Source organism: Atractosteus spatula, chromosome 18, assembly GCF_055471065.1.
Source record: "Atractosteus spatula isolate fAtrSpa1 chromosome 18, fAtrSpa1.hap1, whole genome shotgun sequence".
Lineage (NCBI taxonomy): Eukaryota > Metazoa > Chordata > Actinopteri > Semionotiformes > Lepisosteidae > Atractosteus > Atractosteus spatula.
Genome location: NC_142723.1, coordinates 18,548,955 through 18,555,092, shown reverse-complemented (window position 1 = coordinate 18,555,092; position 6,138 = coordinate 18,548,955). Strand labels below are relative to the sequence as shown.

At 42.1% G+C, this 6,138-nt stretch overlaps 1 long non-coding RNA gene across 1 annotated transcript; it reads right to left on the bottom strand.

Moving 5' to 3' along the window:
* Window positions 1-246: 246 nt before the first annotated feature.
* On the bottom strand, window positions 247-5,797 carry LOC148818750 (uncharacterized). The gene is made up of 6 exons (XR_016094424.1): window positions 5,758-5,797; window positions 4,715-4,828; window positions 1,466-1,621; window positions 1,243-1,327; window positions 978-1,031; window positions 247-491 (listed from the first exon to the last, which is right to left on the bottom strand). It is a non-coding gene; the product is annotated as an uncharacterized LOC148818750 (long non-coding RNA).
* Window positions 5,798-6,138: the final 341 nt, after the last annotated feature.

Sequence of the window (6,138 nt, the reverse complement as noted above, 5' to 3'; positions counted from 1 at the left end):
CCAGCCTGCCTTCCCCTCCTGCTGGGAGTGAGGGGGCTTGGCTAGAGCTATCCTCAGTTCTCCTCCCCCCAGGGCTATACCCACGCTCCCTCCTAGGGACCCTTTCCCCCCATAGACTATCTAAAAAGGCGGGAGTCTTCGCACTTTTCCAAGTCAAAGTAGTGCGATACAGGGTGTCGCCTTGCGGTGCGTGGCGCACACTGCAAGACTACCCTTCGCACCTTCGAAAATACAGGACAATGCAGACAATGAAATCAAGTTTTTATTGCAGAATTCACAGCATATACAAAAGCAGCAGTCAACAGAAAACATGCAGGTCAAGAATAAAATACAGCACGGAATTCGGACATTACAGATCAAGCCACTGGTAACAAAAATCAAATGCAAGAAAAAGCACACATTGTCGAGAAGAACTTTCCAGCGCTCATCGAGCTGCTGGAGTGGAGCTGGAAAGGAGATCGTCGGAGCGCAGAGAACCAGGAGCCGCAGAACTGAAGGCAAAAGAAAAGGGATCAAGTTAACGGGATATCGGACTTGCAGAATCTTAAATAAGCTGCCTAAATAAAGAAATATAAAAACACTCAAATTGAACAATAAACCACGGGAAATCACCAATACATCTCAGTCCCACTACTCCAATATTTAGAAAATACGTTCAGTCACATAGAAATCCAATACTACTTGTAAATACAAGACCAGGTAACACAGCGTGTATAATATTCAAATAAACTCGGCTTTGAAAGCCATTGATAAAATGTGTCGGTATTATCCATCTTTACCCAATGAATTCAATAGATGAATAAAAGTATCATAAAAAAGAACCAGCGCCTTAGAGTTTACTCCACAAAAGCACCATGAAACGAAAAGAAGTTATCAAGTTAGTTTAAAACTGTTCTCTGGTGTTAAAACGCTGGGAAATACGTGGTGTTTTATCGAGTTACACAAATAGTGTAGCGGAAGGTAGGAACAGAACTTACCTTGGAAAAAACACTTTCATAAGTGGAGATACGTTCTTCAAATCCTTTTGTTACCTGGAGAAATAAAGAAAAACTTACGAATTAGTCAGTTTCATCTTTACAACATTTTATCATTTCTGAGCGGTAAGCGTTCTTATAGCCCGAAGCCGAAAAGCAAAGATTACACAGCTACTGACTTTACAGCACATGTTTGAAGATAAATTACACGTTTTTTCGTTAAAAGAAGAGCTAGATATACCATATCTTAAAAAAGATATATACTTACATGGAAGGTAGTACAAGAACGCTGAATGCAGACTTTTAAAACTTCGAGAGCACGCTCAAACGAGCAGGAGGCTCTTTTCGGCGTCCTAAAACACAAATTAAAGAGAAACAAACGCAATTAACAAAAGTTGCAACAACAATACACTTTTGTCTAACCTTCCTCAAAGTGAAATTTGAGTTTTTGCATTTAAAAGAAGAAAATTAGAAATAAAACGCAAACGCACCTCACGCCGCAGACACTCACCCCGCCGCCATCCTGCCGGGCGCACCTGTGGAACAGGTGGACGGGGCGTGTCCGCTGAGGAAGGTCACTCTGGGGGCGGGCTCGGCTCCTGAATGACAGCTATGCACTCGGTTACAAGGGCTCCACACTCACGCTACTGAAGATAAATAGAGACTTGAACTCACCAAATCATACATAAAGTATGTAACGGCTGAAGATTTTCAGACAACCTGACACATGACACAGTAGCATTCCTCTACGAGTCTGTTTGCTGGACTCGTTTAGCTTGTGGCCGGTTGATCGAATCAAGAGAAATGTGCTGGAGAGAGACCCCTGTCGCTCCAAGTTAGGACTGCACCTCTCTCTCACTGCTAGTGCCACACCTGTCCTGAAGGTGTCTCAGTGGTATAAGGGGCTGCTTTTTCGAATTGAATTCCGAACTACGCATTTATAAAGGACTTAAACCCCCCATTTGCCCTGTTTTGGAAGGCCCCGAAAATGGAGCCCCCCAAAACGGCCGGCGTGGTAGAGAACAGCCCCTTCTACAAACTCACCCCAACAGCACGAGAGCTTCACCCGGGGCTTAGATCTCAGACTGACGGGGAGGCTCGGGGCTCGACTTCAACTCAAGACTCTCCAGGAGTCGATCTGCTCTCTGAACTTTAGACGTGTCCGATGGTTCAGCCCGCGGAGCCACCAGGCCGGCCACACAAAATACCGGCCATGTACATCTCTTATTCAGACTAAAGCCCAGTCACAGTCCCGAGATGAGGCGGTTTTCACTGTTTTCTCTCTTATCAAGCATTAATTTATTTTTTAAACATAATATCTTTAATGATTCTAATGACAACTTAAAAAAAACTACACGGACGATTAAATTGGTCTAAATGTTTTATACTCCAGCTGGTGTTTGGACAGAGTATCCCTTTAGTTCCTTAAGAACAGTAGGTGTCACGACAGTATATTTATATTTCCATGGGCGTTTGACAAGGTTCCACATAGAAGTTTAAAGATTAAAGATTTAAAAATCAAAAGCCATGCATGTAAATAGAAAGTGAACTGGTGTATGCATAGAAAACAGAATAGTGACAAGGATGTAATAACTAGTCTTGTAATCAATGAAGCATCACCGCATCATTGCATCATCATCGCTTCTTATTATTACTATGAGAGACGCTATTATTTCATGTACTATAATAAGTGAAAGTTATTGTAGTCAAGTGCACAGTGCAGGTAGTGAAAGTGTTGTTTATGAATATCCGACAGCTGACAATAAACTAGTGGAAGCAGAGTTTTATATTAACTCATAAGTGTCATCTCTAAGAGAAAGCATGCAAATTCTTTCTGATTAATTTAAAAGGGCATTAAAAGTCTATATCGTGTTCTACACTGTATACACAGGTTCTACAGTGAAAGGGAACCACGGTCAATGAGTGACGTACAGTACAGTAATCACAGGTGAGACTGACTGTCAAACACTAACAGTATAATTCTTACTGCTTGACCCAAAGCTAAAAGACGGAATTCTGAAACACTGTTTCTGGCGCAGGGGTGTCGCTAACTTGTAACCTTTTACTATTGATGATAGATGGGGATGAATACAGTATTTTGAATTAAACAGTAAACAAATCGTAAATCCTTAATTAAAGTTTCAATAAGGTTATTTCATCACCGGATCAGTTAAAAGTATGGAATGGGATTGACTCCAATTACTTGTGTCGGAAACACTCAGGGAGCCATGCCAACTCCAGAATCCAATCCGTGTTTTACACATTTCTAATTAATTAACAGTCCAGAGCCAGGTGTGATTAATCTTTATCCGCCTTCAATTAGTCTCCTTTACAACTTGTTCTGGCGGCAGTAGAGCGTCTTCGTCCTTAAATAGCGGCTTTGTAGGTGCAGGGAAATAATCTCGGGGTGTTTCACTTTATTTGAGTAGCAGAATGTCGGACAAGTTTTCTTCCTATTTGAATGGGTACAGTTCAAAATGAAACGAGAGAAGGCATCAGAGCTTCAGAATTATTAAGAAGACGACCATTAACTGGATTTTAGAAAAGGATTTTTGGCTTTCAAAGAGACGTTGAACTCAAACTAAACCAACAACTTTCGTATCAACAGGCGAAATGGAACGGATCGTTGTTGCTACGATTTAAAATGGCTACCTGTATTTTTAGTGCTTGCTCAGGTCTGTTAGTGGTGTTTCAGCAGGTGTCTTATTCCCTAGTTCCTTCTCTCCAGCTCCCCGGCCTTCCTGTCCTCTACAACAGCCTGGACGCCGAAGCGCAGAGCTCCCGTGTGGCGTGAAACTGGACAGATGAGCGGTCAGTTCGAAGGTGAGAATCCAACCGGTCTGCACTCTGCTTGCAGAGCCTCTTGCTTTCAGGTTTAAAGAAAGGGCTTCGTGTTTGTAGTCGGAGAAATCCCAGGACCAACTGACTTTTCTCAATATGGCAAAGCAGTAGATTGCGAAGAACAAGCCCACAGCTGCGCTCACTTAATCTGAGGGTGGGGGAAAATTCCACGGAGAAATGGTCAGTACGGGTAAAACGCGGTTTCGCTCCGTTGAACAACTCCCTGCGAATAAACCTTCTACTTTTGCTTCAAAAGTGGTGCTCCCTTTTGTATGGGTTAAGGCGAGAGGCCAGAACTTGCGACTATATGCATTGGAAACGCTTTTTCTCCCCTGTTCGAGCAGCAGCTGATCCCGGAGAGCAGCCGGACTCACCTCGCGGTCCCAGGTGCCCACCGTCTCTCTGGCCGGCTGGCCTGACTGGAGCGTTTCCTCTCCCGGGGGTCCAGACTGCGGACCGCCGGAGCGTCTGGATAACAGCCGCCCGGGTTACGCCTATACTGTTTCTTGTTCAATTTTTGCAATAAATTAGTGTCCTTGGACTGTTTCGTGAACCAAATTGGGTATCTTGGTGGGGTCACGTTACGTAGGAAGAGCGCATCTCCACAGGGGATCATCATCCTGTTTCTTTAAGGAGACTATATGCGTTTCCTTTGCCCGTGCAGGCAGCTCAGAGTGGCTGTTAGTCATGAACTTAAAGTGCATCATCTTTATCCATGGCATTTGTTGTACAAGCTTCTTGCCTGTAAAACTCCACTTGTTGTTTGAATGTAAACAAAGGCATGCACCCTCTGCACAAGCAACTGCTTGATAGCACAATTCCTATTGGTAAAATAGTTCTGCAGAGACACTAGCATTTGCTTAATATCACAGCCCCCTCTAAGTGAATATTGCTCTTACCCAGACAGGTGCTGGCACTAATAAGGATCTGGAAGAGCAGCTCCAGCCTTGAGCTCTAACCCTGGCTGTGTACTTTTGAGAAATCTCAGTCTAGTCCTGCTTGCAGTTTGACACCTGAGAAATGGAAAACGCAGGAGAGAAAAGAGAATCCAATGTTCATTGCGAACTGTTTTGTGTAGAAATATCATGTCATTGGCAAGAATATGAGAGAGAATGTAAATAAGTGAGAGCTTTAATATGCTTTCCTGTGGCTGAGCACACCATGAGAAAAATGATCACTGTCCTGTATGAGCAGAGCAGCCTGTCCGCTGAAAGAGCATTACATGGTTAATCATCACCTGTGTGATGCTATAACACACACCCTCACTATCTGCTTCACAGTGCTACAGCCCTAAAAACCATTCCCTATCTATGGAGGCATTTTGAGAACAGACTAAAGAACTAAAACAACTTTACTAAGGATTAAGATACACATATTTACGTATTCAAGGAATTAACTTTAAATCTGCAGTAAGAATTTAATCTGCAAGAAGCAGAATCCAACTCAACAGCTGTAAAATATTTACTGTTTACTACTTTAAGACAAAAACACATCAAATGTTTTTTCAAATATCACATTAAGACCATCTTAATGTCTTATCTAGGTCTCTGAGAGATATGCATAGTCTCCCACAGCATAGACATAATGAAAGAAACTGGAATTTTACTCAGAAAAAGACATTTCATAAGGAAAACCATTCTTTGTTTGCTTCCTTTTTTTCACAAAACAAAACATGAAACATTAAACTATCAACTGATTCCTTGAAACACAAGAGAAATGAAGAGATACAATGTTCAACATTTGTTACTCCAGGTGCAGAGCTATGTTACTGAAAACAGAGAATGTGTATCAAGTGATAAAATGATCACTATTATTTTATGTTTTCATATCAACATTTCTTAAAAGAATTTGGATTCTTTTAATATCTTTTAAACCCCTGAAAGAGAAAACCCTGCATTATTCCTCCCTCTTAATGACGTAAGAACCTGTTGTTCAGAATGACCTCTCGTGCAGGTGAGGCTGCAGACTGTGTTGAGTGTCCAGGTGGTCCTCATGATCCCCCCCAGCTCAGGGACTCAGGGGAAAGGCCTGTGATTGTCAGCACTGTTGAGAGCTATACAATATAGAAATACAATCATTCCTTACATCAAGAAATATAAAAACAGATTTCACTGTGAGACAAAGCTTGTTACTGTAGAACCAAAACTACTAAAAAGTCATTAAGAGTCTATATCGTGTTCTACACTGTATACACAGGTTCTACAGTGAAAAGGGAACCACGGTCAATGAGTGACGTACAGTACAGTAATCACAGGTGAGACTGACTGTCAAACACTAACAGTATAATTCTTACTGCTTGACCCAAAGCTAAAAGAGGGAATTC